Raw genomic sequence first — 23,529 nt, forward strand, 5'->3', positions numbered from 1 at the left:
GTAAACACTTTTCTGACTCCAATTACCATAGCTTAGTTTTGCCTGCTTTTGAACTTTATATACATGGAATCATGCAGTCCATATTTATTTGTGGCTAATTTCTTTTGCTCAACATTATGTTTATAAGATTTCTTCCAAGTCGTTCGAAAGACTTTGTTCATTTTAGCGACTGTTTATTGCTCCATTATGTAAATATATCATTTGTTTTCATTTACTGTAATTTATCCATTTATTGTAATGCTAGTGAAAATTTATGATCTTTCAATTTTGGGGTTTTTAGAAATAATTCTGTTCTAACAACTTTTGTGTCTTTGTGAATATATGCACATTTCTGGCAAGTGTATATCTAGAGGTGGGATTATTGGGTTATAGGGTGTGTACTTTTGTTTTCCAAAGTGCTTGTTCTAGTTTATACTCCTGCCAGCAGATCATGAGTATTCCAGTTGCTTCATTCTTACCAAAAGTCATTATTATTTTCTTTCATTTTAGCCATTTTAATGGATATATGGTAATATATAACTGTGATTTTAACTTTTATTTCTTTGATTACCAATGAGATTGATCATTTCTTCATATATGTATTGACCATTTGGGAACCATTTTTTTCAAAACATCTTTTAGGTCTTTTGCCCATTTAGATGATCTGTATTTTCTTATTTTTTTTATCATTTCTAATATATTCTTGATATGAAGACTTTGTCAGTCCTTTTTCAGGTAAATATAATACAAATACCTTCTCCCACTCTGTGGCTTGCCTTTTTCACTTTCTTACTGGCATCTTTTGGTAAACACAAGTTCTTAATATTAGTCAAGTCCAATTTATCAGTCTTTAATGGTTAGTTCTTTATGTGTGTGTCTGTTTAATAAATTTTTGCCTACTCTCATGATGGTGAAGATACTCTCTCACGTTATCATCTAAAATATTTGTGGGTTTTTTTAGATTTATACCTCCTTCGAATTAATTTTTATATTTGTTCACACTTTGTCTTTTTTCATGGGGCTATCTAGTAAGCCAAGCATCATTTATTTTAAAAACTATTCATATACCTAAGAGATTTTCTTTTTTGTGCATTTGCTTTCACCATTTTGAGACACATTACAGTTTACATGTTCCCAATAAAAAGGATTTATGGATTCATTTTCTTAAGGAGTAAGATAGTGTAATATTTCATAGTAAGATGTAGATGATCAGGAAAATCTTTGGTATTTATAGACGTTTACTGGCTAGTTCATGGCAAAGGACTTAAAGATGAGCCAAACAGATTTATTTTACAAAAAAGATGAGTTCCACATTTATTTCCTTCCTTCCTTCCTTCCTTCCTTCCTTCCTTCCTTCCTTCCTTCCTTTTTTTTTTTTTTTTTTTTTTGTCTGTAATAACCACTGGCTGGCTGTGGTATACTCCCAAGAAGTTACTTTCAGTTAAAAACAAAACAAAAAACTTAATCTTTCCCTTCAAAATGATGATGAATTTAAACAAAGAGCTGAGTAAGCAAATGCTTTTCAAGCAAAAATACAGAGATAGCAAATGGATATGCATATTAGGAAAAACTTTGCATGATATGATTTTTGCTGCTGAAAATGTCACAGATTTTGAAAATGTAAAAAACTTGGCAAGCGAATTTTCAAAGCTATTTAAAATCTTATAAATGAAAAGTTTTAATTTTGAAAAGATTTATTACAAATACAAAACTATGATATCTTCTGATTAGTTTCAAGGATAACTGACTAACATTAGGAAATACAAAATTTGCTACCTGAATTTCAGCAAAAGCCTTTTGTATAATGGATGGATAGAAGTAAAAGTAAGTATAATTATTTAACAAGTTCAGCCAAGATTTACATATCTTTGTGAGATATCTTTATTAACTATCAGTGAGTAAAGCCATGTATCAAAATAAACCAAACCAGATCTTCTAATCTCTTTGCGACAAAATGCTAAGCCAAGATTTAAAAAACAAAGTGGCATTCAATCACATTGTTCTAAAAATGTCATCAATATAGTATCTTAATGAAGGCGTATTAGTTTACTCTTGATACATAACAAATTACCACAAATTAGTGGCTTCAAACAACACTCAATGTGTTAGCTCTTAGTTGTATAGTTCAGAAGTCCAGCACAGCGTGGCTGAGTTCTCAGAGTATTACAAGGCTGGTATCAAGATGTTGGCCAGACTGAGTTCTCATCTGGAGACTTGGGAAAAAGTGTTTCTAAGTTCATTCTTTTGGAGGTGGGGCCTATTGGACTGAGGTCCCCATCTCCATGTTGGCTGTCAGCTAGGGGCTGCTCTCTGTTCCAGAGGCAACCTGCAGTCCTTGTCATGTGGCCTAATCCATGTAGAAGTTGGCATTGATGAAATAACTTCTTTTCATGCTTTGAGTCTTTCTGATTTCTCTTTGACCAGCCTTCAGCTTTTAAAGGGATTATGTAATTGTATCAGGCCCAACACAAATAATCTCCCTATTTTAAGGTCAGTTGATTTTGGATCTTAATTACATTTGCAGAACCCCTTCCCAGCAATACCTAGATTAGTGTTTGTTTGAATGCAATAACTGGTACATCAGGGGCTAGGACTTTTGAGGGGTCATCTTAGAATTCCTCCCACCACAGGGGCAAAAGTGTTACATGAATATCTTGATTATTACAGAATAGTGGTTTTGCTATATGTAAGATAAGAAATAAATTTTATGGGATAAATATAAAATCATTTATAAATTATTAGCATTCCATTTATTACTCAAACATTGTTGTCTCATCAATAGAACATCAAAAAGTGATCAATAATAACAAGTTTAGTCGTCTTTGATTTTTTTGTGCCAAATTTCAGTATCATAAAAACAATAATTTTATACGTATTTTAATTAGGAAGATATATTTATCTAGAGGGGAATATTTGAATTAACAGTTTGTTATTCTAATGTATAACTTTAAAATGCTTAAATATATGGTACTTGGGATGGCCTTATACACATGGCATATAGTATATAGGAATGAGCCTGCTCTTTTCCCAATAAATAAGTCTTTTTTTTTTTATTGTTAGGCTTAAGTGATTCAAGTGTTTACTAATACTAGCATGTGTGAGGCTGTCAGAGAGGATCAAGACAATTTGTTCATCAATATTCTTTGATTCCCCTAGCTAGCTAACAGGGTCTTTGGGCCTGCCAAATCACAGATCTGATATACATGGAGCAATCCTACAGCAACTCCTGGTCACTCTCTTCTGTTATGCCACTGAGCCTCCCTATTCTGGACTACAGAATAAATAAAATGCTCCTGCTGCAAACTAGTTTTCCAACTAATTTCCCTCCCTTAATGTTCAATAATCCCAGTGTTGCCATGGTTTAGATGATATGGACAAAGTCTTTGTACAGGAAAAATTTAGCTAAAATAATTTCTACAAGCTTATTGTACTGCTCATTTTAATCTTCTGAGAAGACTTCCTATAACAAGAAAGTTTCTTTTGCCAAGTAAAGTTCAGCTGGGTAACATCTCAAGCATTGTCATGAAGTGATGTGAGTATGTTAAGCAGTCTTCTAAGAAAGAGGTAATTTGCAGGGTCTCTGCCACAAATTTGCCTGAGGTAGCTTCTCTAAACTCCCCAAAAATCTATCGGCAAGAGCAGCAACTGTGATTTGTATGGATGGTTTCCTTGTGTTCTTCACCAATACAAGGAACTCATTCATACAAACCATATTAACCATACATCAGATCTTAACTGCACGGTATTCAAAGTGAGTGCAACATGGCATTTTTATTCAATGATAATGCTACGTTCTTTATGTGAGACATTGAAGTCATGGTATTTGGGTCAACCAGACCTCTGAAAACAATTAAGGTAATATAAGATGACTAATGAGGGAAACGTATATGGGGGCTGAGGACTGCATCAGGGACACATGGTCACTAGAAATTTCAATAGGTTGGCCACTGCCTCCAAGACATACTGATAATCCAAATTAGTGACATGACATTGTTTTCAGTCTTATCAGAAATCCTAATTGCTGAGTACTCTAGGCACAACTAATCCACAGCTAAACTTCTGGTGTATTTCTCTTTTCCCACACCTCCCTAGAATCCTGCAAAATTTTGGTCATTTTTTATTTACTCTAGGACTCCAAAAAATCTCAACAGCCCTGTGGCTATACTAGGCTGGAGCTCAAACTAGAACTTGTATATCCACAGTCCGTTACATTAATGATAATGCCTCAAACCAGTTAATAGATTTCTCATCTTCAAATAGGATATTTTTTACTTGGTTGTACTAAGTATTCCTGCTTAACTAAATCACATCTCTGATTGAAGTTAATTTCTAATCTTGATTACATTTTCAAAATGCAATTACCCGGGGAAGGGAAAGGAAATAATACCAACAAAGACTTTACATTTGTCCTAATGGGGACATGGTGAGAAGTTGGGAGCTATTTAAATTTGATCCCATTGGGAATTCACAGAAGAGGCCTGAAGTTAATACAAGGATCTCTAATTCATGGAATTATTTGATGCTTCCATGAGCAAATGCTCTCCTGTTCCCTAGAAAGGGATGAGAATGTACTTTTGTTATAAGTGTGTGTTATTTCCTAAGTTGTTTATTATCATTTCCTAAGGTTCTGTGAATCCAAGAAAAATATACCAGCATATGCAAAGAATAAACAACTGGATTTCCTTTTCTCAGGGGCATGGTCATAACCTAGCTATACATGAGGACTGAATGACCTCTGAATGCATTTAAAGTTTATTGATCTTAAATCCAAGAAAGAAAATGGGGAAAATGTGTTTGTATTACTAAGCTGTTTTCCATTTTAGATAGCCAGAATATTGGGATATGCCATTCACAAATGCTATAATAATGGCTTACATTTTAGTGTGTACCTGGACAATGTAGAAGAAAAGGAAGAAAGGAAAAAAGAAAATCATACTATACACCAGCACTATTCAACTGAATATCCTGAGATTAGAAATGTTCTGAATCTGCACTGTCCAATATGGTAGCCACTACCCAAATGCAGCTGTTTAGCATGTGAAATATATGGCTAGTATGACTAAGGAACATTTTAACTTTTTAAAATTATAATTAATTTAAATTTATACTCCAATAGCCATATATGACTAGTGGCTACCATATTAGACAGTACAGCTATAGACTAAAAAACAGCAAAACTCCATTTTGAAGTTGGGTTCGAAAAGGATACATACTTAAAGATACCAAGAATTTCAAAGTCTGACTCTATTTTCTAATACCTAGCAGAGAACTAATCCTTGTGTTGCAATTTCAGTACCGTCCTTCAATTTATTCTAGTTAATGATTAATAGCACCTAGACTGTACTTCCCTAATAGATTGTAAAAGCTACCAGAGAGAAATAATATTCTTAAAATGTACCTCGAGTGTACTGTAACTCACCTTAGACATTTAAATATTTTTTACAACAATTTGCTTGGGAAGAGCAGAATGTATGCTTTTAACAGATAAGGATAATTTAGACCAGCAAAATATCTAAATGTGCATATTATGAAAATAGGGAAATGATCTATAGCAAACTGCATATTCTTTATGAAGTCCATGTGTGTGTGTGTGTATGTGTGTGTGTGGTTATTAACTGTAAATCTCAAGCAGCAGACAATTTCTTTCCAGAGTACCCCAGATTTTTGTTTTTTGTTTAGCTTTGGCAAAGCTGTATGACTATATTTGTGCTTAAAGTGATCACTAAAAAAAATAGGAGCTTTACAGCAGCCTCAGACTTCAGAAGTAAACTTGAACAAATCAGTAAAGCACTATAAAGTTAATAAAATATAGTAGTCATAAAGTCTATTTATTATAGTTCAAATTATAACTTGTGACCTCTTCTATTAAGGGTCATCTTTCTATGGTATAGTTGGCAGTAGAAAAAAGGTATATATCATATATTTCTTGAGTTAAACCAAGTAGCAATTTCTTCTCCACACAGCTTTCTGTTCCTTGCCACTCTCAGCACTGCCTGGGGCCACCACTCACTTTATTGTAACTACCCCCCAAAACACCAGTGCCACTATCCTTTTATTATTGTGTTGCAGTTGTCATATGAGGAAAGCCCTACCTCTCTTTACTGCCCTCTCCCATAATTTCTCATAACTCCACCAAGAACAACAGATTACAGACTCAGTGAAGATTTCATGACAACCAGAGGGAATTGTAGTCTAGTATAATGGTATGACGATGGGTAAGAAACCTAAGACTGGATTCTGATGTTCAAGAAAAAGCATAACCTCTAAAAGATCCTGCATGGGCTGCCTGTCTTTGTTAGTCTTATTTCCATCTGGAGTACAATCTCATCTTATCCTCTCAGAGAGTGGCTCCTTTAAACCTACACCCCTAACCTCAGGGCCTGTCTCAGGTTCTAAAATCTGTTTTCTTCCCAAAATAGCCAACCCATAGGTCCCAATCACCCACCAGGTCACATTTGTTTCCTTATATCCAAGATACTCAGAATAGCCCAGGATGGCCTTTTTAGGCCAAATTAGAATCCCTTTGTGATTCTATCTCCAGCGTGACTGACCATTCTTGGGGTGGATACAGTTCTTTCACTGGGTTTTCTCCTCTCACTGGTTTCTCAAGTGAAAATGAAAAAAGCAAATCTCTGTATTTGACAATATTTTTCTGATAGTTCTAAGGCTTGGTTTTCTGAAATCTCCTGATAATTCTTAAATTCATTCAGATTTACAACTAGAAAGTGGAAAAAAGCCATGGGATAACGAAGAAACAGAGACTCTGACAACAATAACAAATGACTGGTCACTTTATTGTAAGAGAAAATGACATAACTGAAATTAGACCAACATAGATGTCTGGCAGAATTTTTGGTAAAAAAGCAAGATATGCCTTACACATAGAATTAAGTCTAGGATGGGGAGGGAGAAAAATGGTTCCACACTGCAGTCCACAACTGATGTAAAATAATTGCCCTGAGTCATCAAGTAAAGTCTTAATTATAATTAAGGCAAGGAAGGATATAATGAACTTTATGAGGATACACACACACAGTATTCTTATTACCTAAATTCTGCATAATTTGGTTGTTTCTAAATTAATTTATGTGGTTATATCACAATATTAGCTGAGTAGCTTCTGAACTAGTTTAAGTGTTGTTTTTTCTTTTCTTACTGTGACTCATGCTGACATTTAACTGTGGTGTATAACAAATGACCCTTTTAAGCAGTAAGTTTCACTTATTTTTCTTGAAATATGTTTGTCAAATTATTATCAGTAATTACTAAAGATTTACTAAATTAAATTACTAAATTGCTATTGGTAATTTGTAAATTTTTTCTAGTTTAATCTATTTCTGTCCAGTTGGTTTTACTTACTGTAGTTGATTCCTCCAGTTCTGAACTTCAGTAACATAACAAACCTATCCTATTACTTGTCATTCTCTCAGCATGCTCTAAATTAGATACATAATTGAAATGGAAAGCAGCTATTGGCTGTAAAGTATTCTGGTGTGTCAAGAAGCAAACTACTGGCTACATCTTAATCTTGTCACTAATTACCTGACATGGAAATTATTTAGTTTCCTTGTGTCTCAGTTTGTTACTTGGAAAAATTAGGAACATTTTCTTTCTTAATCTCAATGTTGATGTGAAAATGTATATGAAAGAACTGTATTTGAAACTGACAAAAAACAGATGATCATTTTTAAAAAATTATTTTTAGGGATCACAGGAATATAGCTCTTACCTAATGAAAACAGAACTTTTCTCCATCCTTGTCCTATCCAATTTTTTCTCATAACAGAAATGGATCAAAATATAGCTTCAGAATCCCAGTTGGAACTTTTATAGCAATATTGTAGTAACTGATAATGGCAGTATATTATCAGGATTTCTAATCCACATGAACTTCTAATGGAAAAGAATTGCCCACCTACATGGGAGAGTGAATTTTCCCTGATTCTGCCTTTTTTGTATATACTTAAAGTGGGGCATAGTAACACTCTTGAAGGACAGGGAATTATTATTTGATAATTCTGCCACTTATATAATAACAAATTCAACAATTTTTATTGAGAGCCACATCCTGCTAAATGCTGTAAGGGATGCTATTATGAGTGAAGAAAGACATATGGATGTAAAACTAACAATAGAAAAATGTAAAATGGTAAAATGGGATGAGTTATTAATTCTATTTGAGGGTATTGAAGAAGACTTTGTATTTGAGGCAATAAGAGATCTGAGTCTCGAAGACTGAGTTGGATTTTAAAGGAAGAGTGAACAGGGTTTCTACTTACATACTTCAGAAGTATATTGAACTACATAGAATATAGATTACATATTCTAGTTGCATATATATGCAATATAGTATATATTATATGTTTTATATATTCTAGTTATATATATGTGTGTGTGTATACATATGAATGGGAATAAATAGCATGTTTGTGGAATCATTAGAGATTCAGTGGGTTTGGAAATTCAGCAGGCTTATGAAGGAAAGCTGTGGGAGACAGACTGGAAAGGCGGGTTGAAGAAGATGAGATTGTAGAAGTATTCTTCTGAATGTCATATTTATTTTGGACTTTATTTTGAGTAATGGAGAACTATTGGCACTTCTTGATTGTGAGAGCAAGATTTGTGTGTGCAAAGCAGTTTATATTTTAGGAATTCAGTCAATGCCTGACTGGATAAGACTAGGGAAAGATACAATCACCTGCAAAGAGATAGACTAAGCTGATTGCTCCTGGTTAATAAGGTAAGGAGGAGATAAGATTAAAGGTGTTACAGGAAAATGATCAGTAGAACTTGTTGGCATATTGGACATAAGGTAAAAGAGAAAAAATAATAAAAAATGACTCGGATACATACCTGATAGAGTAGATAGCTGAGGTAAATGGTGATATCATTTAGTGACATTAAAAATCCAGAAAGAGGAGCACATTGGCACATTGGCAAGCCTGGTTGTGTTGTATTCAAGTCTATCAACCTAGCATGAAGTTTGACCCTTTAAAAGTGAAAAAATTCTATGTTGTGGTTCTGTGATTGGGATTTTGGAGAATGGTAGTAATATAGGTTTCAGAAGAAAGGAGTTCACAGTGTCAGACATGTCATAAATATTGAGTTCATCAATTTATTGATAAGGTGATAGCAGGAGATAGGCTGGAAACCTTTTCCCTAGACAACGATTTTTGAAATTTCTACCTTTGAGTCACCTCCTCTAAGTTTGTATTTCTCATAGCATGGCCACTGGGGCAGCAAGCACCAGAAATCTGGAATTTGTTCAAGATGCATTTTAGACCCCACTTATTACTACTAAATCAGAAATGCTGGGCATTTAGAGGCCAGAATCTGTTTTAAGAATCCCACCATGCACAACAGATGAATTATTGAACTCTACATCTGAAACTAATGTGTACTATATGTTGGCTAATTGAATTTAAATTTAAAAAAAAGAATCCCACCACGTGATTCTGATTCACACTAAAGGATTTCAACATTGATTGCACATTGGGATCATCTGGGGATCTTTAAAATATACTGATGCCTGGGCCACTTTACCGATTCTGATATAGTCAGGTATGAGGTCTGGTCAAAGGACTATGGATTTTGAAAGTCTCCCAGGTGATTCTAATGTGCAGCTTGGGCTGAAAACTATTGTTCTAAAGAGTAACAATAAAGAAATACCAAGAGGAATGTTTCTCAGACTTCAAAAGTGAAAACCAATCATCTTAAAAATGCAGATTCTAATAGAGTAAGTCTGAGTGCAGCCTATGAGTGCATTTCTAATCAGTTCTTCTGTGAACTTGACCACAGACCACACTTCAAAGAGGGAAGCTCTAGAGTATAGTCATCACGTATGTATGATACACTCTCACAGATATGAAAAACAAGGGATTATTAGCTGGGGATGGTTTGTCTGGCATGGGAATCAGTAGCACAGGAAAAGAGGTGAGAGTAGGAGTCAGTCAAATTTATAAAAATATTTAATTTTTAGAATATTTTTAGATCGAGTTGTCCAAAACCACAAGTGCTTCTTAAAAAGACTGATCCTTTAAATTAAAGTACTGGAACAAGCTAACCTGAAGGGCTCAAAGTTAAATTTTTGTAGGTAGGCTCCAAGAGAATCATTGGATTCTTATTTCTTCCATGTTTTTCTGGAAAGAACATGGGTGTGAGTTTCTGATGTAACTTTGACAGTCCTATTAACTATTATTCTGGAAGGATTAACCCACATGGGCTCATATCAATCCACTCACAATTCAATGGGAAAGTACTTTCTATTTGTGTGTCCTCACCTATTAGTAAAAGTCAACCTCTAATTTTGGAACATTAGAACCATGGGGAAAAAGATCCCCAAAAGGAATTATGTAGTCTTCCTTTTGTTGTTGTTGCCATTTTTCAAAGAAATGTGCCTTTATGGATCTAATGAAGATTCATTTTTCAGTGTGTTTGCAGGAAACCAATTTAGCCTGTCCCCTTTTACCAATGAGAGTAGTCAAACCGTTACTTGTCTAATTGGGCTCAGCAATGTCCTAATTAGCAAAGCACCTCTGAGCCTGAGGTGACAGCTTACTCTTTGGCTCTTGAATTCTGGCTGCTTCTTCATTAATCAAAAGAAAAAAATAATCACATATGTTAGAATGATTAAAGACCTCTGCCTTTCCATTGAACCTTTAGGCTTCTGGTGTTAGGAGAGACGGACATTTTTTTTCCTTGTAAATTGCATTCTGGACTTGTTAATTGATTAGTAAATGAGTGAACTGATCTTGGATGGGAAAGGTATGAGAGATTAATTAATAGTAGTTAGTCAATATTAAAAGGAAATGGGTCAAAATGGAGTTCGGTACCATACATTCCTACTATGAGTTAACCCCTGTATTCTATTCACAAGATTCAAAAGGAGTTTTTTTAAAACTCACTCTACCATATTAATGTTTAATTAGGGTATAAAATGGTGAAATATCAGCTTTTAATATTTAATTTATTAAATAAGTTATGAAATATATTCAAAATCACAAGTCATATAATTACCTTATTAAGATAGAAATATGCTTTTCACATTTCTTGAAAATATTTTAGTCAAGCTCTCGATATGCATCTTCTAAAATAGTCTCATCATCAGTACAGTTGCTTGTTGTATCTTCCCTCTCATGCATTTGTCAAAAGCACATCATTTTACTGGCCCACATTTTTTTTTAGATAAAACACATTTTGGATCTGTATATGATATTCTCACTGGAAACTTTATCCTAAAAGTATACAACCACAAAACATGAGTACATTTGTTTTTTTATATTGTTCTATGTATATGCATTCATGATCTCCCCAACACAACCACTTTCTGCTTTGCTTTTTAAGTAAATTTTAAAAGGCGTATTTACAATCAAACACTTGGAATTATGAAGTCATGCTCACTAGAGTAATGAAGAAATCTGTATCAATTTTTTTTCATAGGGTGCATGGGTGGTTGAGTTGGTTAAGCGTCTGCCTTCAGCTCAGATCATGATCTCAGGGTCTTGGGATTGAGCCCCACATCGAGCTCACTGCTCAGCGGAGAGTCTGCTTCTCCTTTTCCCTCTGCCTGCCACTCCCCCTGCTTGTTCTGTCTCTGTCAAATAAATAAATAGAAGCTTAAAAATTTTTTTTCTTGCTTTCTCACCAATTAATCAGTCACTAGTAGTGACATGTGGTTTCAGACTATGTATTTTTTTTCCCTAAACAGAATTTGATTAGTCTAATTTAGTAAACAGAGAGAGGACCAGCAATAAGTAGACTTTGTAAGACCTGGATATAAAGTAACTATATCTGGTTATCTGAGAGTTAATATTTTAGGAGAAAAAAACTGTTTGCCTTATATTTGAACATACCCAACAATAATAATGTTTGGTCCACAGAAATTGTTCTAAAACAAATTCATACTAATTATCAATGCTTTTGAATTCTACATTCAATCTTATTTTTGTATGTATTTGAAACTGATTATGATTGATAAAAATTATAAATACAATTTAGGGAATTCTCAAAAGGTATTCATACATTATATAAAAAGTGAAATACACACTATATACTCTCTTACAAGATTGAGGCCTTTGTGGACTATATTTCTTTTGCTAAAAGTTATTTTTGCTGGGAGAGGCAAATTACTAGGGATGGTATCTGGAAGCAAAATTAATTCAGTCTTAATTTAATCTTAGGGATTTTCCCTTTAAATTTAGTAACTTCTAAATTTGAACCCACTTTAAAAAGTTGTGCTTACCTGTGTATTGGCCAACTTTTGCAAATGGTGGTGACGAAATTGCAGCCACTTTCCACAATGCACATTTTTTTTATTGTTGTGGGTATAATTTGAAGGCTGTTCTCTGCTAGGCTCCACTGGGTTCAGCCCAGATCCATGAGTCTTCTTGCTCCTGGATCCCTTCTGAAGAAGGAGCCACCATCTGTGACATGATGTTCTCATGGCAGAGGACAGCCGCTCAGGTGGGCCAGAGCCGACCCAGGCAAGGCATTTAAAACTTCTACTTGAGCAAATGTGTACCACATTCACTCACACTCCATTGACCAAAGAAAGTCATATGGCTAAATCAATGTCAATGGGGCAAAAGAATATATTCCCTGCAGATGGGGAAGCATGACAAGGATGGGGAGGAGACAAATAAGTGTGAGCAAATAATACAATCCACCACTGATAATCACTTTGCTGACTGTCTTGTAATGTGTAACACTTGCTTAATCGTCATTAGAACTAGAATTAATGTCAGCAAGTGTGAAGGACACATATTGCTTTTAGGTACTTAAAATGGCCATGAAATTGGATGAAGGTCAATATGTCAAAGTTGAGAAAAGCCAGTCAATATGTTTTCTAATGTACTTTTAGTTTCTAATGATGCTATTATTAATACTTTCTTTTATGCTTTTTAAACTTATCAGAATAATTTTTATTTATAAGTCCTATTTGGGAGTTTTTCCTTTCTGTACCATCCCTGTCAGTGTAGCTTCAAGTCTGGTTCTCTTCCAGCTCTCCCAGAGAGTCAGGAGATATTTAATTTCCCTTAGTATTTCTGCTAAACTAGCTAGACTAAACTCTTTTCTATATATATCCTATGGAGTGGATATGTATCTTTAAGAAGCTAATATATAAGAAGGTACCTAGCATATGGTATGCATTTTAAAAAGTCACCTCATTTTCAGTTCTATAATTTCATTTTGAAAATGTTGATGTATTACTTTACTGTTGATTTTTTTTGTCATGATACTTTCAAATTCTTAAGAATTTCTTACCTTAATTTTTTTCATTGTCTCTGAAAGCCCGGGGGTGGTAATGAACATAAGATGAAAAGCAGTTTTTCTACCACTCTCTGAAGATGTTTCTAAATCAATCATATGTCCCAGACTATCCAAAGCAATTCCAATTTAAAATAAGCTGCTGCACTGTCCCCATAGGTATACTTTTATATATGACATCCATGTTCCATGTTTTGGTTCACAAAAATATGATATCCTTGGAACTTCTGGTTTAGTAAACATGTAGAGATTAAGGAAGTGGCATGCTAGGAGAGGGCATGGAAGCTCTGGGCCCTTTCCCTCTCCTGTGCCCTGTGCATCTCTTTAATCTGGCCATTCCTGAATTATATCCTTTTATAATAAGCTAGTAATCTAGTTTTAAGTTCTGCTCCCAGGTGGTGTTTCTTTTTAGGCAACTCAACAGAAGAATTATAAGAGAATCCAAAAAGCAGTTTATGATGATTACAAATTTGTCACTAAGACAGACCCTAAAAATTTAGGGCTCATACATCTCATTTTTACCAGCCGTATATGCATGGATTTTTCATGGATGTAAGACTGTGTCATGAGTGAAATTGATAGTAAAGTGATTTGCTTATGAAGAATACAGGAAAAATAAGATCTGATAGAAGATAGATGATGTGCACAGAGTCCAATTAAAGGGTTGCCAAAAGTTAACAAAGAGCTGACACTTAAAATAATTGAGGGAGAGGAAGAGAAGCAAAAATCTACATGGAAAAAGGAAACAAAAAGCCCTTCTAATATTCTCACCAATGATTGGTTTAAGTTGTTTGAGAACACTGACTTCAAAGTAGACAAAGAAAGTAAAGAATTTTAGTTTTTGAATCCAGTTGTTTAAAAAGTTAATGAAGAAAATTCTTAGAGCAACAAATACTTTATGAAAAAGAAGAGAAGGAAGAACTAAAAGGAAAACCGAGTGATGCAGAAAGTTCTAAGAATTCAGATGATGAAAAAGACTGAGTTGAAGAGGTCAGGAAACAGCACAGACTTTTCCAACAAGAGGAAAAAGCAGCAAGAACGACTGAGGAAGAACCAGCAGACAGTCCTCAATCCCCAGTTTTATGATGTCAAAGCAGGAGAAATCAGAAGCTACAAAGATTCTGCCACAAAGCAGAAGCTGATGAATAAAACCCTTGAAGATCATTTGAAACTTGAAGCAAAAAATGGGGCATTGAGTGTATCAGAAGCCATGGTTGTCAGCAAACAATTGACATTCATGTTAAAAAGTTCTGAACGGCAGAAGCAACAGGAGGCTGAGAAACTGCACCAAGAGAGGGAAATATTTTGTCATTCAGCGGTCACCTGAAGTCAAGATACAGAAGAGAACTGCTGTTTCATTGAATTTGGAAACAATCCTACATCTGATTTGGAAGGAGCACTTCTCCAAATGGGTCATCATTAGAGTCTCTTAAACACAGACAAGGGAATGCACATTTTAAAAGTTCCATATAAATTCTTGATATATCTGCACAGGTAAATATTTGACAACTTGTCCCTGTGCTTATGGGTAGGACTTTGAAGCTGGGCCCCCACCACCTGGTCAGTGCATGGCCCCAGGCTGCTTTTCATACGTTGTTCCTTTCCATAAACATTGTCCTTTTCCCCCTGATTTTAATCAGGTAAACCACATTGTTGTCTTTTAATACTGTGAAATGCATACCATGAAATGAAAGGTTATCCTGCGCTAAAAATGAAGATCGATCATATTCTGTAACTTTTTTCTTATAACACCTGCTACCATTCATGATTAAACCATTCAGGAGTATCATCCCTGTCTTATATGATGTGTATATATTGCCGTGTTTGTGTTTATAGGTATATGTTAATATGTTTGTTACTTATGTGTGTGTTTGAGATTTTTTTAAAAAATATATTTTATACCAAGAGAATATAATTTAGTGATAATAACAACTTGAAACAAGAAGTGGAAGCTACTGGTTATTCTTTTAACTTTTCAAAAGATTAAATACAGATTTTTTATTTGTTTCTTAAGTTTAATTAAAGATAAACTGGCTGGAGAAGACATTTTATTAAAAACCTTCATTTAAACAACACATACACTATCCTTAAATATAACTTTCAGTTAAATATGAGGAAAATCTAACTTCGAAATCTGTCTCCTTGTTAATTTTCTGGATAATTTGGCATTTGGCTTATCTGATTGACATTATTTATGTCATTCCTGAAGCTGAATGTTGAAGAGGACCATGGACACAAATACTGAAGAATTATTGTGCAGCCAGGATATCTGTCCTCCCTGTGAGAGCCTCCAGACTAAGGGGATTGTGTTAATTCAGAGACCCAGGTTGGCTATGTGGGAGGGAAGAGAAGTAAAGACAAACGACAGAAGAATGGGATCCATAGTGACTGTGGTCCTCAGGTATTCTCTTTAGCGTGCAAGTAATAGTCATTTATTTTTACAATTAAAAACAATTCATTTTACATAAAATGTTCCATATTTTGAAAGGTATATTTTTTTAATTTAAAAAGAAAGATCAGGGTGCCTGGGTGGTACAGAGAGTTGAGCGTCCAGCTCAGGTCATGATCTCAGGGTCGTGATATCAAGCCCCCACAATGGGCTTTATGCTCAGCCTGCAGTCTGCTTGAGATGCTCTCTCCCTCTTCCTCTGCCCCTCCCGCTCACGCTTTCCCAATCACTCCCCCCCGTTTCTAAAATAAGTAAATCTTAAAAAAAGAAAAAATCACTACAGAAAATTCTATTAGCATTTTGGGCTATATATTTTGAGACTTTTTTCTATTTATGCATATTTATTTTCTTTAAAAATGATTTCATACTGTACATATTAGTTATTAACTTGTTTTTGTTACCTAACACTCTACCTTGGATATATATCCCTACAATGTATTCTATTACATCATTTTGATGATTGCATAAAGTATTTTACCACATGGAGATTACATAACTTTTTAAACCAGCTTGTTTATTTTTCTCTCATATTTCATTTTTCAGCATAAATGTTTTTGAGACAAGTGTTTTTACAGATAAACCTTGGGAAAATGCATCATTATTTCTTAGGATAAATTTCTAAAAGTGTAAATCCTAGATAAAAGATCATATATATTTTTAAATTTTAAGAAAATATTATGGACACTTTCTCTAGAAAATTTGCATTAATTTACATTCAATTCAGCAGTATTCATGAGGGGATCCATTTTTCCACTCCTTCACTGATTGTCATTCTTCATAACCTTGACCTACTTGAAAGCCAGTTAATAATAAGCTGAATTTTCTTTTTTAAGAAACTATTTTCCAGGAGTGCCTGGGTGGCTCAGTCAGTTAAGTGTCTGTCTTCCACTCAGGTCATGTTCTCAAAGTCCTGGGATCGAGCCCCACATTGGGCTCTTGGCTCAGTGTGGAGTCTGCTTCTCCTGTTTCCCCTCTGCTTGCTCATTCTCTTTCTTTCTTGCTCACTCTCTTTCTCAAGTAAATAAATAAAATCTAATTTAAAAAAAGGAAGAAAGAAAGAAAGAAAGAAAGAAAGAAAGAAAGAAAGAAAGAAAAAGAAAAAAAAACTATTTTCCATTATCCCTATTTCCATTTTCTGTCTAAGAGTCTGTGGAAGAAGAGGTTAAAATCTCAGTGGCTATTCCTACTCATTCAGTGGCCTGAGCAGTGGAACTTGCAGACCAATCTTCCATGACAGGCTGAGCACTCTAATTTTCAGAAAGGAACTACTGGATAGGCACAAAGGGAGCCTGTACACCTTCAGACCAGTCTGAGATTTCAGGTTGAGTTAGTAGGAAATTTAGGGAGCTGGAGCAGTCCGTTCACCCTGAAATTCCTTCTTGGTCACAGCCTTTTTCAGCAGCAGCCTGTTCTTTTCACTCTCTTCAGGATCTCTGTAAGTAGAGATCACATATTACCTCCCATGGATGTTCAAGGGAGATTCTGCCATACATGCGCAGAGCTTCCTGGGCCAACGTTTACCGTGTACCAGACTTTTAGAATGAGTTCCCTTTTTGTTGCATGTGGGATGGCAATGTCCACATAGTGCAGAGCAAAGTCTGTGTTACAGAGAGCAGCAGTAGGCAGATTAACACAGCACACCTCTGTAAGAGGCTACTGGTGAGCTCCAGGATCAGTCACTGCTGCAAGTCACAGCTCCCAAAGGCTGGATCTGGTTGGCAAACGTTCCAGGAGTGGAGTGGCCAGCAATAGGAGTGACTCCAGTGGCACAGCAAACTTCAGTGCATCTTACCAGCCAGTATTCCTGGAGGATATGGCACTGATATCAGCTGCGTTTTCAATGGCACAAGCTGCCAGCAGAATCTTCTCCCAGGTTCTCTTCAGGCTTATGATATAGATACTATCTCTTTTCTTTTGTAGATGTATTGTTCCATTTGGAAGTCAAGTGTGGTGCATCTAAATGGAGTCCTGCTGCAAGAGATTTTGAGGACATTGTCCTCCTTGATTTGTGAGATATCAAAGGCTCCAGACAATTTGAAAATTTCCCTTTAATTTATGAAGGGAACTCAGAATATCATATGGATCCCTCTTGGGGCAGCACAGAAAGGTAACGAGCTGTATTTTTTTTTTTTTAAATGGTTTTTCATTATATTATGTTAGTCACCATACAGTACATCCCCGGTTTCCGATGTAAAGTTCGATGATTCATTAGTTGCGTATAACACCCAGGGCACCATGCAATACGTGCCCTCCTTACTACCCATCACCGGTCTATCCCATTCCCCCAACCCCCTCCCCTCTGAGGCCCTCAGTTTGTTTCTCATAGTCCATAGTCTCTCATGTTTCATTCTTCCTTCTGATTACCCCTCCTTTCTTTATCCCTTTCTTCCCCTACCAATCATCCTAGTTCTTATGTTCCATAGATGAGAGAAATCATATGATAGTTGTCTTTCTCTGCTTGACTTATTTCACTTAGCATTATCTCCTCCAGTGCCGTCCATGTTGCAGCAAATGTTGAGAACTCGTTCTTTCTGATAGCTGAGTAATATTCCATTGTATATATGGACCACAACTTCTTAATCCAGTCATCTGTTGAAGGGCATCTCGGCTCCTTCCACGATTTAGCTATTGTGGACAATGCTGCTATGAACATTGGGGTGCATATGGCCCTTCTCTTTACTATGTCTGTATCTTTGGGGTAAACACCCAGTAGTGCAATGGCTGGGTCATAGGGTACGAGCTGTATTTTAATTCACATTTCCATTATTATCAACTTACAGTTTTTTTTTTCATGTGCATTGTCTGTTTATATTTCTTCATTTGTGAATTACCACTTATGACATTTTCCTATTTTTCTTTGGAGTGTTTTGCTTGTAAGTTGCAAGCATTCCTTTTGTAGTAACCAGTTTAAAAAATAATCACTCAAACATGTTGCAAATAAACTTGCTCAATTTGGAGCTTTCTTTTTAAACCTGTTTACCGGTATTTGCAAGCAGCTTTTTATTTATGTTTTTTATAATTTTGGGTCAAAAATGAGCTATTGAAAATAGATTTTCAGAAAAACTAATCTGGCAGTGATAGGGAAGCTTGTTTAGCCAGGGAAAGCTCAATTAGGAGATTAATTCATAATCAAAAACTGAAATACGGGTCTGCAGGCAGAAGCCAGAGATGGAAATAAAGCAAAGTGAATAAATGTCAGATGCCTTTTTAAGGGAAAAAAAAATGATAAGGATTGGTTGAATGTAGGATCTAAAGGGATGTAAGAATCATGGATGATTACAAAGTTTGAGACTGAGAAAAATGTACCAGTGCTAGAAATATAAACATTGGCATGCTGTACCTTTGAGTCTCAAAGTTTGCTTTGTTTTGTTTCATTTCAAGTAAATTAACTTTACTATAACAACAATCTACAAAATGAACACTGAAGAGTTCTTAGAATTTTTTTTCTACTACATCTTTGATGAGTGTTTTGAAATAACCAGTCATGTTTTATTCTGTTTCATTACTTAACCAATATCTGTGTTGTCAGCTAGTAGCCCTAGGTAAAGAGGATTTTCTCAGCCTTCCAACTTCCTACTATGGTTGTGTTAATCCTCCTGTCCCATGTTGGCCAGGGTCATAGGTGATTTGTTGGGATTATTTGCTGTGTCATCAGACTCCGGTATGCAATCTGCTTTTGTCCCTGCCCCTATGTTTCTGAGTCACCCAGTACCGTATCTAAACTCAAGTTTAGTAATATGCGGGATCATGGGCAATGGCAAATGGTTTGGCTGATCAAGGGCCTGTAAAGAGAAAGAATAAGATTTTGAGGGAGATTGAAGGAGGTCTGGGGTAGAGACCTGTTGTTAGATATATGAGAACGGGCATGAACTGTGGAGAACAAAAGGCACTGATACATTGTTGTCTCTGGCTATAGGAATGTGATACCCTGCTTATGAAAGGTTGTCATAGGAATTCCATAGAAGGAGTTCTCTGGATTTCTCTAACACCTTATCCACAATTCCAAAAATACAAAGATCTCTGAAATTCAACAGTTATTTTTCTTTTTGCAAACTCATTTGGCAATAGAAACTTACTTGAACTGACATGAGGACATTTATACTTTTTATTGTATACTTTTGAGATAAAATTGATATATAACATGCTATTTTCAGATGAACAAGATGATCATTTAATATCTGTATATATTGCAAAATGATCACCATAATAAGTATAGTTAACATCATCACCACAGATAATTACAATTTTTTCCTTGTGATGAGAACATATGATATCTATTCTCTTAGCAGCTTTTCAATATACAATATTTTTAATAATAATTTTTTATTATATTATGTTAGTCACCATACAGTACATCCTTAATTTTTGATGTAGTGTTCCATGATTCATTATTTGCGTAAAACACCCAGTGCTCCATGCAATATGTGCCCTCCTTAATATCCATCACCAGCCTATCCCAATCCCCCACCTGCCTCCCCTCTGAAGCCCTCAGTTTGTTTCCCAGAGTCCATAGTCTCTCATGGTTCATTGCCCCTTCTGCTTACCCCCCCTTCATTCTTCCCTGCCTTCTCCTACCGATCTATTTCTTATGTTCCATAAATGAGTGAAACCATATCATAATTGTTTTTCTCTGCTTGACTTATTTCACTTAGCATAATCTCCTCCAGTCCCATCCATGTTGCTGCAAATGTAGGGTAATTGTTCTTTCTGATGGCTGAGTAATATTCCATTGTATATATGGATTAAGAAGATGTGGTCCATATATTCAATATACAATATAATATTATTAACTACAGTCACCATGCTGCACATTGTATCCAATGGCATCTTTATTTTATAGATGGAAGTTTGTACCTTTTGGACCCTTTCCATCCATTTCACCTCCCCTACTCCCCACCTCTGGCATCCATCAAACTGTTTTCTGTATCTCTGAGTATAGGTTTTTGTTTGTGTGTGTTTGTTTTTAGATTCCACATGTAAATGAGATTATATGTTATATGTCTTTCTCTGTCTGACTTATTACACATAACCCTCAAGGTCTAGCCATGCTGTTGCAAATGGCAAGATTTCATTCTTTTTTATAGCTGAGTAATATTTTAGTCCGTGCGTGTATATCACATTTTCTTTATCCATTCATTCGTCGGTGGACCCTTAGGTTGCTTCTGTGTGTTGGTTATTGTAAATAGTGCTTCAGTGAATATGGGAGTGCATATAACCTTTTGAGTTAGTGTCTTCATTTCTTTTGGATAAATATCCAGAAGTGGAATTGCTGGACCAATGATTGTTCTATTTTAAAGTTTTTGAAGAACTTCCATACTGTTTTCCATTATGACTGCACCAATTTACAATCCCAGCAACAGTGCAAGTGTTCCCTTTTCTCTACATCCTTGCCAGTACTTGTTATTTTTGTCTTTTTGATAATAGCCACTCTAACAGGTTTTTTTTTTTTCATTCTAACAGTTTTGAGGTGATATTTCCTTGTGGTTTGATTTACATTTCTCTGATAATCAGTGATAGTGAGCACCTTTTATGTACCTGTTGGTTATTTGTATGTCTTCTTTGAAAAACTGTCTATTCAGATCTTCTGCCCATTTTTAAATCAGATTGTTTTTGCTATTGAGTTATATGAGTTCTTTTTATATTTTGGATATTAACCCTTTGTCAGATATATGATTTGCAAATATTTTCTTCCATTCGATAGGTTGCCTTTTTATTTTGTTGATTATTTCCTTTGTTGTGCAAAGGCTTTTTAGTCTGATGTAGTCTCACTTGTTTATTTTTGCTTTTGCTTTTGCTGTCTTTGTTTTTGGTGTCAGATCCAAAAAATCATTGAGACCCATGTTAAGGAGCTTACTGCCTATGTATTCTTCTAGGACTTTTATGGTTTCAGGTCTTAAGTTCAAGTCTTTAATCCATTTTGAATTCATGTTTGTGTATGGCATAAGATTGTGATCCAGTTTCATTCCTTTGCATGTGACTGTAAGGTTTTTGCAGTACCATTATTGAAGGAACTGCTCTTCCCCATTGTATGTTCTTGGTTCTTTTGTCATAAATCAATTGACTATATATGCATGGGTTTACTTTAGGATCTCTATTCTTTCTAGTTTAAACTATTATTAATAAAGCCAATAAATTAAAGATTCCAAATGATACATCATTTTCCCACACAGTAAGGGTTATATCGGTGAGAGGAGCACCAACATTACTAAGAATTTAGGTGTTGGCTCTCTTCCGTAGACTAGGGCAGGATAGGGTGCTACAGGACTGAACTCACTACTAACAATAGAAAATGAATAGGATCCCCAAACAATAGAAGCCAGTGGCATTGGTTAACCATCAGATGCCTGGTGCATACAATCGTTCATAATGACCCTCATGTCATCTGTCACTGTTGTACCAGTGCCTCTTTCTCTGCTCACATCTATGGCTACACCAGAGATCCCTTATAATCAGTGATGGAAATGTTTGGGTTCTTGAATGGGTCCACTTGGTATGTGGACATAGATGAGAAATATAAATAAATAACAACTGCACTATATCCTCATTCAGGGTAAAAAAATTAGTGATGGCATAAGATATCTAGGGATAAACCTAACCAGAGAGGTGAAAGATCTGTACTCTGAAGAGTATAGAATACTCATGAAAGAAATTGAGGAAGACACACACAAAAAAAGGAAAGACATTTGATGCTCATGGATTGGCAGAACAAATACTGTTAAAATGTCTATGCTACACAAAGCAGTCTACACATTCAGTGCAATATCTATCAAAATACCACCAGCATTTTTCACAGAGCTGGAACAAACACTTCTAAAATTTGTATGGAACCAGAAAAATATCCTGAATAGCCAAAGGAATGGTGAAAAAGAAAACCAAAGCTGGAGGCATCACAATTCCGGATTTCAAGCTGTCTTACAAATCTATAATCATCAAGACAGTATAGTACTGACACAATATAGACACATAGATCACCAGTACCGAATAGAAAACCCAGGAATGGACCCTCAACTCCATGGTCAACTAATATTTGAGAAAGCAGGAAAGAATATCCAATCAAAAGAAGTGTCTTCAACAAATGGTGTTGGGAAAACTGGACAGCCATATGCAGAAGAATGAAGCTGGATCATTTTCTTACACCATACACAAAAATAAATTTAAATTCAAAATGGATGAAAGACCTAAATGTGAGACAGGAATCCATCAAAATCCTAGAGGAGAACACAGGCAACAACCTCTTTGACCTTGGCTGCAGCAACTTCTTGCTAGACACATCTCCAAAGCAAGGGAAGCAAAACCAAAAATGAACTATTGGGACTTCATCAGGATGAAAAGCTTTTGCACAGCAAAGGAAACAACAAAACTAAAAGGCAACCTATGGAATGGGAGAAGATATTCACAAATGACATATCAGATAGTGGGCTAATATCCAAAATCTGTAAAGAACTTATCAAACTCAACACCCAAAAAATATTTTTCCCAAAGAAGACATACAAATGGCTAACAGACACATGAAAAAATGCTCAACATCACTCAACATCAAGGAACTACAAATCAAAACTACAATGAGATACCACCTTACACTGCTCAGAATGTTTAAAATCAGCAGCTCAGGAAACAACAGATGTTGGCAACGATGCAGAGAAAGGGGTACCCTCTTACACTGTTGGTGGGAATGCAAACTGGTACAGCCACTCTAGAAAACAGTATGGAGGTTCCTCAAAAAGTTGAAAATAGAGCTACCCTATGACCCAGCAATTACACTAGTAGGTATTTATTCAAAGGGTACAAAAATAGTGATTCAAAAGAATACATACACCCCAATGTTTGTAGTAGCA

At 35.4% G+C, this 23,529-nt stretch overlaps 1 pseudogene; it reads left to right on the plus strand.

The window, feature by feature from the left end:
• Positions 1–6,190: 6,190 nt before the first annotated feature.
• On the plus strand, positions 6,191–14,607 carry LOC123793148 (nucleolar protein 10 pseudogene; annotated as a pseudogene).
• Positions 14,608–23,529: the final 8,922 nt, after the last annotated feature.

This window comes from Ursus americanus, chromosome 13 (genome assembly GCF_024610735.1).
Source record: "Ursus americanus isolate L20-20 chromosome 13, mUrsAme1.1.p, whole genome shotgun sequence".
NCBI classification, from domain to species: Eukaryota; Metazoa; Chordata; class Mammalia; order Carnivora; family Ursidae; genus Ursus; species Ursus americanus.